An 11,355-nucleotide genomic window follows, 5' to 3' on the forward strand; every position below is an offset into this window, starting at 1 on the left:
AGAGGCAGCCCCTAAGAGAGGCTGGACGCCAAAGCGAGAAGGAGCGATCCCCATCCTGCGGTGTGCCAGCTGCTGTCTCCCTCCCACCCCTCAAGTTCCCAGTGTGAAAACTGCAAATCAACTCCCAAGTTGCTGCCATCGGATCAGCACCTAGGGGAAAAAGCCAGAGTCTCTCCTAGCCATAAATATCCCTAGCTCCAAGACGCCTGACGTCAGAGCGGGGCGGGCGGCGGCGCGAGGCCGGCCGAGAGGGAGCAGCCTGCTTTCTCCGGAGTCCGGGGCAGCCAAGGACTGAGCTGAGCAGGCGAGCGCGGTGCCTGCGGGAAGCCGGGGCAGCAGCAGCCTCATCGCACCATGCGGGCCTCAGGGTAGGTGCAGTACTGGAAACTTAGGCTCCGAGCAACGTTAGCACTCTTTCCTGTCGCTTCATTTTTCGCTATTGCGTTAGCGTCGGAAAGGCAGCCCCTCCAGCAGCTGCCTGTTTTGTTCTGGAAAATGTTTGCAGAGACTCCGATTCTGGAGTGGGCTGATGGGAGGCTGTGTGTGCGCGCAGGGGGGTGGAGTGAGGAGTGTGTGCATCGGGCCACTCACTGTACACGGCTTTGGAAAACTTTGGAAAAGTTTGTAGCGGCTCTGCGATCGGACTCCCGATGGCTTGAGTGAACCGACACAGATAGCACCCTGTTCCCAGATGCTGACAACTCCTTTGGTGGCTACTTTGCCCATTTCGGTGTGTGCCTTCAGGTGGACTGAACTCTTTCCAAGCCTTCAGTTCCCACTTGCAGGCAGGGCCTTGACAAGGAGGATGGGCAGCCCAGTGGAGTGGCTCTTGCTCTTCAGATAGTGGGCAGTCAAGAAGCGTCAGGGAGATCAGGGAGAAGGATTCTGGAGACTGTGGCCCCTGGCACCTGTGAGGCAGCCCAAACTCTTGCTATGCTGGGTTCTAACCTTTGATGCAGTGGGACTCAACCCAGAAGGATCTAGTGTGACCACAGGTAACAGGGTGGCAAAGGAGGGGGAGGAGGAGGAGGAGGAGGAGGAGGAGGAGGAGGAGGAGGAGGAGGGGGAGGAAAGGAGGAGGAGGAGGAGGAGGGAGTCGGAACATGATGGAGAAGAAGGAGAAGAAGATGATGGTGCTGCTGGCTGCTGTAGTCCTGTGTCCAGCTCTGGTTCAGAAGCGGGGTGGCTATTTCTGCCCCATGTGCCCACAGTGGGCTAACTTTAGGTTCTCTGGCAGGGACACGGGCTGCAGTACACAAAACAAAATGTATACTGGTAACATAAAGAGACTTGTTTGAGCTGTGGGCAGAGGGAGGGGGTGGTGGGGAGAGCAAGAGAGATTTTTATCAAAATTGAACACAGATTGCTGAAGTCTGGGCTTGGTTTAACTCTTCTCTCTCTGCCTTGGCTGCTTCTCTGCAGTGCTGGGGAGTGTATGGCCAATTCCTGGGAGGGTGGGAGGGCAGAGTCCCGGGTGGGGGTTGTCTGCAAGTCCACGGGGGCACGGAAGTCACTTTTCTGACTCTCAAGAGCTTTTCCAGTTTTGTGTCGTCCTTCTGAGTGTGGCGTCTGTTTCTCAGAAGAGGATGGAAACGGTGCTGGGTTTCTTTTGGGGGGTGGGGTGGCCACAGAGGTCCATCAACCAGGGAATACACAGTGCACAGTCCTGCGTGTGTGCCCGTAGCTGGGATGACAAACAAGTGACCGCGAGAGAGCCTGGGTTGGCAGCCATGCAGTCTCTGGAGCCTCTGTTTTACATCTTGCTGCAGAGCCAAGTAACAATGTTTGGGTGAGGGGAGGGGGAGGGAGGGAGGGAGAGAGAGGGAGGGAGAGAGAGAGAGAGAGAGAGAGAGAGAGAGAGAGAGAGAGAGACAGACCATGGGAAGGAAATCTGGAAATAAAAACAGAACCACAGGAAGTTGAGATTTGGGGAGGATTTTAAAAATTATACAAATTGACCCCCTGGGAAGTACCGGAAAAGACTGAGCAGGCGGCAATGCCATGAAGTGTGTGCGGCAGGGGGGGGGTAGTGCGAGCACAGGGAAGAAGAGTGTGTGTAAGTGGTGGCTGGGTCTTTGCGAACGCACATGGGGCTTGTGTTTATGCAGACACGACTGTGGTGTCAATTCTTGCCTTGAGCATGGAAGCATTTCTCCCTCTACACCGTGAACTTCATCCCATCCCCATCTTTTTCTTTTAAAACAACCACAAAACAACACAAAAAACCACACAAGGGTGCTATTATCGTCTCAATCCCCTCTGAGGAGCTGTGCACACTCTAACCTGACTTTAGTCCGGTTTCTAAAACTTCTCCAGATGCTGGAAGACTCAGGGAATACTTGTGCCCCCATCAGGACAGAAGAAGAAGAGACAACCCTGTCTCTGGCTTAGGGCTGGGGAAGGGGGAGGCTGGGAGAGCAGGGCTCAGAGCACAGCAGAGCCAGAGTCCGGCTTTGTGTCTGGAGAGCCTGTGGGAGGCAGGGGACTTCTCTGGGAACTTACTTTCTCTCCCTGCGCTGGTTCCTTATGTCCTAACCTCCAGGTTCTTTTGACTCAGTGAAGGGAGTGCTCTCCATCATTGGTCAGTCTTAGGTTCAGAGTCAAGAGTAAAGAGAAGCCTGATTGTTACATAGGAGGGAATAGAGAGGAACGAGGTTTAAGGGTCTTCTCTTTCGATTTTCCTGTGGCCAATAGAAGTACTGAGCTCTCTCACTCCATTCACTTAAAGTAGAAGGTAATATTAATATGCTATTAATATTCAAGAGCAGAGGGAATCCACAGGACACCTCTTACCCCAGTGTTCTTACCTCAGTGTGTGACTCCTCAGAGAGCTCACAAGGGGAGACGCTGTTAGCTTTGTTCAGTGCCTAAGGTTTTTCCCAGACCCGTTTGTGGAATCTTCACCTAGCCCTCCAGCTCTCAGAGACACTTCACCAACCCCAGACTGGAGATGAATCGCCATCTCTCGCTTTTGCCCGCTCTGCAATCCAGTCGGTTCATTGCTTCGCAAAGACACATCCGAGCTATCCCCGAAGACTTCCAGGAGCAAACACACCTGACAGAAAGGACAACATGGGTGCCACTGGTTTGGTAGCCAATGACGATTTAGATGGTGATGGCCAGAAAGTGTTCAGGGTTCCACCACTCAGCTATGGGTCCCAGAGGCAGGCAGCCTGCACTGTGGGGAGAGCGCCAAGCAGCCTGATTTCGGTGTGGACAGAGAAATGTGTGTGAATGAGTATCCTGGGAAGTCAAGTCTTCTGGACTTTCACTTCCTCATTTAAATAACAAATATAGGTATGGTGAATAGAACAGAATTGACACTTATCACACAAGACTAAGAATAGAACCAGAGATAATACAGACTCTTAATAAAGGGAATATTGTATTTTTTTTCAATATTCAGTGTTTCAGTCTTCAGGAGCTTGAATGATTTAGGAAGAGGCATCTCACCCCAATGTGATTTTTTATTTCCCATGATGCCAGACCAATGGCTGGAATGCCTAGGCCTTAGATTATTCCTGCTTCCTGTAGAAAAGACAGCGAAAGAGAATTGCCCATGAGTGTGCCCATGACTGATATCCTGATGGCTGAGGCAATGTAGAAATCTCTCTGAGTGAACTGTGTAGAGAGGAAGGAATTAAATGGGTGGGCTGTGTGTGTGGTATGTGTGGTTTGTGTGTGTATGTGTATGGTGTGTATGTGGGGGGGTGGTTAGTGGTTTGTGTGTGTGTGTGTATGTGGTGTGGTGTATATGTATGTGTATGTATCTGTGGTGTGTGTGTGTATGTGTGTGGTGTGTGGTTTGTGTGTGTGGTATGTGGTTTGTGTGTATATGTGTGTGGTATGTGGTTTGTGTGTGTATGTGGTGTGGTATATATGTATGTGTATGTATCTGTGGTGTGTGGTTTGTGTGTATATGTGTATGGTGTGTGGTTTATGTGTGTATGATGTGAGTGTGTGGTCTGGTTTGTGATTTGTGTTATGTGTGTATATGTGATGTCTGTGTATGTATCTGTGGGATGTGTGTGTGTGGTGTGGTGTGTGTGTGGTGTGCTTGTGTTTGTGGTATGTGTTTGTAGTATGAGGTATTGTGTATGTGGTATCTGTGTATGTATGTGTGTGTGTGCTGCATGTGCTGTGTGCTGTGCTGTGCTGTGCTGTGTGTGTGTGTGTGTGTGTGTGTGTGTGTGTGTGTGTGAGAGAGAGAGAGAGAGAGAGAGAGAGAGGATAACAAGGTAGAAGCGGTCAGCCAATCCTGTTTGATCAGCCTTGGGCAGAGGTTAGTTAGGTAGCTCCCTCTGAGTGCAGAGCTGCAGAGTGGAGATTGCGCTCCAGTGAGTATGGGAGGGGGTGACACATCATCCAGGGGAGTGACAACTTTGAAGGCTGAAGAAGTCTGAAGGGGCATCTGATGCTGAGGGAGCAGCTGCAGGGCCTCTCGGTTCATCCCAGAGCTTCCAAGTCATCCTTCAAGCTGACATTTAAGGCTTTGAAGATCACATTTGTTTTTGTTTTGCTGCAGTTTTCTCTCTAACCATGGCCTGGGATGATCTTTAAGCTTTTTAAGAGGCTCAGTCAGTGGCCAACTTCTCTTGAGATGGCCCAGATTGGGGGTCAGTGAATTCCTTCTCTTTGGCTGCGTTGGTTGCGTCCAAGTCTCTCCTCACATATTTTTGGTTTGTTTGTTTTCATTTCTTTCTGAGGCTCTCGGACTGCGCAGCTGAGACGCCACAGAGGGAGGAGTGTAGAATGTGTGTATCGCTTCGTTAGGGCTTCCCCAGGCTTAGTAGATGCTGGCCACTTAGACATGCTGCGGGCTGCTTCCTAGGCTCTCTGAAAAGGAGGACAGCAACATTGGCCAAATGAATGAGTGGACAACACAGGCAGCCACAGACCCTGCTTTCGCGCCCATTTTATAAGCAATGTTTGATCAGAGCACCCCTGTGCCCATCTGTTTATGATTCTTCCCCAGCACATCCTCCGTTCTGTCTGGTGATACTGGGTTGATATTTTGATGATAATTATCTTAGCAGTGTCTTTGCCACCTTAGTCATAGCTATGGACCAGGGGCCACCTGTCGGGGGAGGGGCGGCTTTCAGCATCGTGTCCATTTTTGAGACAGGAAGACTGAGAGTGGAAGACGGGAATAGTTTGTAGCATCTAATGATAAACAAGTGCTGGGATCAGGAGCAGCACTTTATTGACTTCTAATTCTAGAATCCTTATTCCTGCTGGCACTGACCTTCCCTGCACCGCTACACCATGCTTACCTTGTTTGTGTCTAAGAGCAAGGGCTGCAGCCAGGTGGGTCTAGAGCAATGTAGTTCAGTTGGTAAAACACCCGCCTTACAAGTCTGAGGACCTGAGTTCAAGCCCCCAGAGCCCACACAGGAAAACAAAACCTGAGACGTGGTGTAGGTTTTGGGAACTATACACACTATGTTTGTTGTAGTCCCAGAACGTGGGAGGTGGAGGTAGGTGGATCCCTGAGGCCTGATGTCCAGCAAGCCCAGCAGAGTCAGGGATCTCCAGGTCAATGAGAGACTCTGTCTCAAAAGGATAAAATAAAAAAAAAACAAAGCACACAGCTATACCAAGGAGGGCAAGCACCTGAGGCAGGAGGCGTGAACTTGACCTCTGGCAAATATATATGTATATATATATATATCACACATGAGCACAGATAAGCACACACACACACACATACACATCAAGTAGTTATAAATGTTTTTAGCTTCATGCAGCATGAAGATACCTATAGGTAATCATAAGAAAGAAAGAAAGAAAGAAAGAAAGAAAGAAAGAAAGAAAGAAAGGAAGAAAGAAAGAAAAAGAGAGAGAGAAAGAAAGGAAGGAAGAAAGAAGGAAATAGGAATAAAGGAAATAAAGGAAGGGGAAGAGAGGAAGGAAGAAGGAAGGAAAACAGAAAGAAATTGAAATAAAGGAAGGGGAAGAAAGAAAGGAAGAAAGAAGGACAGAAGAAGGAAGGGAAGAAGAGAAAGGAAGAGTGAATGGGGTCTCGGGGAAGTGCAGCTGAATACTGTTAGGCTCTATGGAGTAAGCTTTGAAATCAAGTGTTTTGAAATTTGAGTTCTGTCACCACCAGACCTCAAGCTGTTCAGCCTTTCTTCATCTTCTTAGACTGTTAATGAGAAAAATAAACAGGCCTGCGTCTCAGGGCTGTGCTGGAAAAACTCCATAGGAAGGCTCTCGAGAAGCACTTGGTGCCCAACAAAATGCTCCTGTCTCTCTTGTCTCCGGGTGTAAGTTCAGAAAGTCCTCGTGTTGGTTATTGGTCCATGAACCAAAGTCAATGAGGCATTTATTCAAAGCTTAGCAACCACCCTCAAAGGTGAGGTATCTGCCTGGAGATAGGGACCTTTATCCAGAAATGGGACATGGATCTGTGCTGCCCACACAGGTAGAAGGTGACCCCTTCCCTGTGACTCTCTATTGGAAAGAAATAGAAGGATGGCGGCTACCTCACCCACAAGCTTGGGCTTGGAGATAGCTTACCATGCATCCTAGCCTAGCCCATGTGTCACAGGCCAGTGAGAGACCCTGTCTCAAAACCAAGGTGGACAGTATCTGAGGCAAGACACCCCAGGTTGATAGGTAGCCTCTCCCTGCACACACATGTGCATACATATCTAGACATACATGTACTGCACATACACATACATACACACACAAATGCACACAAATACATGTATGCAAATATAACACACCAAAAAGAAAACAACAGGGGTTTAATAGTCCATAAAACTCAGGCATGGTTTCCAACTCCCCCACTTGCGTCTTGTAAGATCATCTTGCCAGCCTATTGGACTGTTTGTCTCCCATCTGAGAAACGGGTGTCTGTGTAAGTCAATACTTCCCTCGAAGGTTACGAAATGTCAGCACGTAGCTTGGGGCTTTGACTGCTGTCCTCACTAGCAATCAGCCAAGTAGAGAGAGTGCTAAGGAGGTTAGCGTCAACGTCTGAGCCCATCTTCATCAGATATAACAGAGGAGGTACCAGAAAAGATATCCCGGGAAGCTCTCTGGCACAGTGCAGGCTGCTGCGAGGTTCCTGAGACACATGTCGCCCTGCAGGAGAGCAGATGGAGGTCAGGCCCAGATTGTGTGAGTGAGGCATGCCTATGAGGTCAATGGGTGTGTCCACCGGGAAGCCTATCAGTCCTTAAGTGTGAATGTAGGTTTCATAGCCCTCAGTGTAGGCAAGGGATCTCCCTGCCTCTACTCCCCTGTTTGTAGTTCTGCGTACCTGTGAGACCCTTTCCTACTTTTGTCTTCCTGACCAGCTTATCCTTGAAAGCTTGTTCCAACATCAGGCTGTCTCTTGAAATTCCTCCGAAAGGCTCCATTTGACTAGCCTGTGCGCCTCCCTTGAGCCCAGTACACCACTCGGTAATAGCATTTAATATCTCACTTCGGTCACCTTCATGCCCCTATAAATTCAGGACTCTTAAGAGTCAAGATGCCTTTCAGAATTCACTCTTCTTACCCCAACAGGGCAGTCATATCTGAGTTAACGCTTAGTCAATGACTGAGCCTTACTTATCCATGTGCCGATGCAAGTGGCAGAGCAAGCAGCCTCCACCATGTGGGGACAACTACCCAGTACATGGGCAACAAGTACCCAGCACACAGACAATGAGTACCCAGCACATGGGCAGCAAGTACCCAGCACACGGACAATGAGTACCTAGCACATGGGCAACAAGTACCCAGCACCTGTGGAATGTAGATGCTTGTACCTTGTCCCTCCACCCCTTTATTGGTCCCTACCATCTGAAATGCTTCTCTTAGTAGGCAGCCAGGGAGATGGAGTGATGGATAAATGGAAAATCAACTCTTCTAGTCCTTGTCAGAGACATGAAATGAAGGATTCTGACTTATTTCGTTTTTCTTGATTGTGTGCCAAGACCACCGGGCATTGGCTTGGCATGGTCGGCTTCCAATAGCGTTGACTGATGTAGCAGCAGAGAGGATCATGCTCACAGATAGCACCAAATGACAGTGCTGCTCCCCTAGCCCCCACAGAATGTGGAACACTGTCGTATCAATTTTCTTTCAATTTTTAAAGTTTTGGCAAAATTTTGTTTCTTATTTATTTTATGTCAATGGGTGCTTTGTCAACCTGCGTGCATGTGCACCATGTGTGTGCCTGGTGCCCATAAAGGCCAGAAGGACATGTTGGGTCCCCTGGAACTGGAGTCATAGGTAGTTGTGAGCTACCAACTGGGCGCTGGGAATCAAACCAGGGTCCTCTGTAAGAGCAGCCAGCGATCTTAACTTCTGAGCCATCTCTCCAGCCCTGCTTTCTGGATCTTAGTAGCAGATCTATTTGGTGGCAAGTACAGACTGTATACTGGTGTTCAAATGAAGTTCCTTTGGGGAGCCTGTGGAAACATTCCTTGACCAAGTACTTCTTTTGATAAGTCTCAAGTGGATTGTGAGGAGCCTTTTAAAAAGTCATGGGCTGCAGTGCTGTTCATGCTGGCCCCCACTGGACACACGCTGTTATGTGAGCGGGACAGGGAAGATGGCTAAGTCAGTAAAGTGCTTGCTGCACAAGCATGGGGACCCGAGTTCAACCCCTAGCACTCATATAATAACCTAGGTGTAGAGGCATGAAGCCGGAAGCCCAGCGCTAGGGGTGTGGAGACAAGCAGACCCCTGGAGCTTGCTGGCCAATCAGTCTGCTTGAAATGCTGAACTCCAGGTTCTGGGTGGGTGGGGCATGGGGAGTGATTTAGGACACCCAACATCAATGCATATACATGCACACAGCCCTACAAACACGCTCGCGCGTGCGCGCGCACACACACACACACACACACACACCAAATAATAATTCTCATTCAGAGATGTCTGTGGTCCGGCATCTGTGAGTGGGAGTTCGCAGCATCCCCTTCTCACAGAGGTGTCAGGATAGTTGATGGTGAGGTGATAGCCTCGCCATGACTTAGCACAGGGCCTATAAAACTCCACAAGCTTTAGCAAGAGATAGGAGCTTGTTTCGAGAGACTTGTGTTTCCTTTAATCCTGTTGGTGGCTAGACACTGTGAAAAAGGATGTTTTCTGTCCTGAGCTCCTTCTAAGTGACAGCCTGCTGATGTTTCTCTGCAGGGTTGTGTAATAAAAAGGCTGGGCCAAGACTTTGACAGGTAGTGCCACGTTTCTTGGCCTCCTCCCCCCAAGCTCATCTAAGGGGGATGGGTCTATGTAGTTAGGAGCATGACCAGATAGATGGCTGGGTCACTGTCCTGCCTGCATATAGGATGGAGCTGGGTCAGTGGGCCTTTGGGAACCCATCTCTATCTTTTTAGGGTTTTTGCAAGAGGAAGAGTTGATTTGGAGGGAGCATGCAAGCTACCCCCTGGCTGTGTACATTTTCATGTCACAGACCCGAATCCTCATGGATGCTTTTCTTGCCTTTTCTGTCCCCAGCATCCAGGCTGCGGGTCTGTGCTTTGAGCATTCCACCGGTCAGGCTACATACACTAATCCAGCCTGCGTGCCAAAGCAAAGCTCGCTTGTATAAAGCATGTTTGATATGCTAAACTCGGGGATGTGGACTCACTGGCCACCCTCAGACTACTTTCCCCAGGGACATTCCCTGTTTCCGCTGAGGTACCACAGCCCCCAGCTTGATATCCTCTTGACCAGTGAGGATGAGAAGAGAATGCCACCAGGTGAGGGGGGATGTGAGGGGAGGTGTGTCAATACTCCCCCAGGCAGTCAATTGGAAATGAATTCAGTTTCCGTGGGCTTTGGCTGTAGAAGAACTGACCTTTTTAACTCTTGTTTTTGATTTTTGATTGTTTTGAGACAGGATCTCATGTGTCTCAGGCTGGCCTTTGAATGTTCGATCCTCTTGTCTCTCGCTCCCAAGTGCTGGAATTACAGGCGTGCACCATGACACTGGCTTTAACCAGTGCTGGGGAGTTGAACCCCTGGCTTCCTAACTGAGCCACACATCCCTGGTGTTTGTAGCTCCTTTTCCAGTGTCCACAGTGTCCACCTCTGTGACATTGCAGCGGGACTGGGATAGAACTGGGAACCGCTGTGGCGTTCTGATGTTTCCTCACTATTGGCTGGACGTGGGTAAACGTGTTGGTTTCCATAGCCACTCACTCGCGGCAGGGGCTGGTCAAGCAGACAGGACTCCTTCACTATGAGAAAGGACGCAAGGCTGGTTTCCAGAGCCTAAGACGTGTGCTCACTTGACGAGGTGTGTGACCTCGCACAAGAGACTTTGGCTCAGGATGTTGGCCCGGAAACCGGGAAGGGGAATAACAATCGAAATGTAAATAAGAAATACTCAAGTTAATAAAGATAAAAATAAATAAAAAAATATATTAATTAATTAAAAAAAGAAACTTCAGCTCAGTCCCCATCTCCTCACCTCTAAGATGGATTACTGCAGAAATAAAGCGTATGCATTTTTACCCTTTAAAAAAGAAAGAAAGAAAAAGAAAAACCCACACCTTGTAGGTAGGTAGTCAGGAGCACGAGGAAGCCTTGGTAGTGGTGCTGATGATGAAGATGGTGATGGAGGTAAAGATGATGATGATGGAGAGCCCAGACTCATTAGCTGTGCGCTCAGCAGTCCTCTATACTGTTGTCCAGCATGGGGCATAGCAAACATTTATTAAATAAAGCATCCCATTGAATTGTACTGTCTGCTTCCTACTTTGTCGGCCCAACTGTCACATTTTGGGCTAGGGAGATGGCTCAGTGTGAAACTGTGGGGATCTGAGTTTGAGTCCCCAGCATATGCATAAAAGCATAAGCGGTGGCACAACTGTAATTCTAGCACTGGCGAGGGGGAGTCAGAGTCCAGAGGATGGATCCCAGGGACTTGCTGGCTAGACAGCAGAGAGGGACGGGGGGATCTAGGCTCCGTGAGACCCCGAATCACAAATTAGGGTGGAGAACAATGGAGAAAGACTCCTGGTGTTGACCTCTGAACTCTACATGAGCAGTATGGGCAAACACACTGTGGGGGGCTGTACAAACCTCTCTACACACCACTCAGACACACGGAGCTCAGGCAAATAGGGATGGTCTACCAAACACCACACCCCAAGACTGATTGACCGGGGACACAATTCAGGCACGGGAGCTGAATCTTGACCTCCAAGTTAAAGTTCCATGGGGCTTTTTAAGCCCGACATCTACAAACACCTGTGTCAAGTTATCCACCAATTAGGATTAGGATAGGGGACGTCCTTAGGAAAATGTCTTTGTTGTACACTTCTCCTGCTCCCATTGGCTGGGGTTTCCAGCTGGGTCGGGACTCACCTTACCTATCATTCTTGTTCTAACCTGTCTACCAGGATG

The 11,355-nt window shown here is 49.2% G+C and overlaps 1 protein-coding gene across 1 annotated transcript in view; it reads left to right on the plus strand.

Moving 5' to 3' along the window:
* The first annotated feature begins 238 nt into the window (after positions 1–238).
* Positions 239–11,355, plus strand: part of Daam2 (dishevelled associated activator of morphogenesis 2) — a 114,436-nt gene continuing 103,319 nt past the window's right edge. The window contains exon 1 of the mRNA XM_032900533.1: positions 239–368. The gene's annotated coding sequence lies outside the window, so the exon portion shown is untranslated. The remainder of the gene's footprint in view (positions 369–11,355) is intronic.

This window comes from Rattus rattus, chromosome 4, assembly GCF_011064425.1.
Source record: "Rattus rattus isolate New Zealand chromosome 4, Rrattus_CSIRO_v1, whole genome shotgun sequence".
NCBI classification, from domain to species: domain Eukaryota; kingdom Metazoa; phylum Chordata; class Mammalia; order Rodentia; family Muridae; genus Rattus; species Rattus rattus.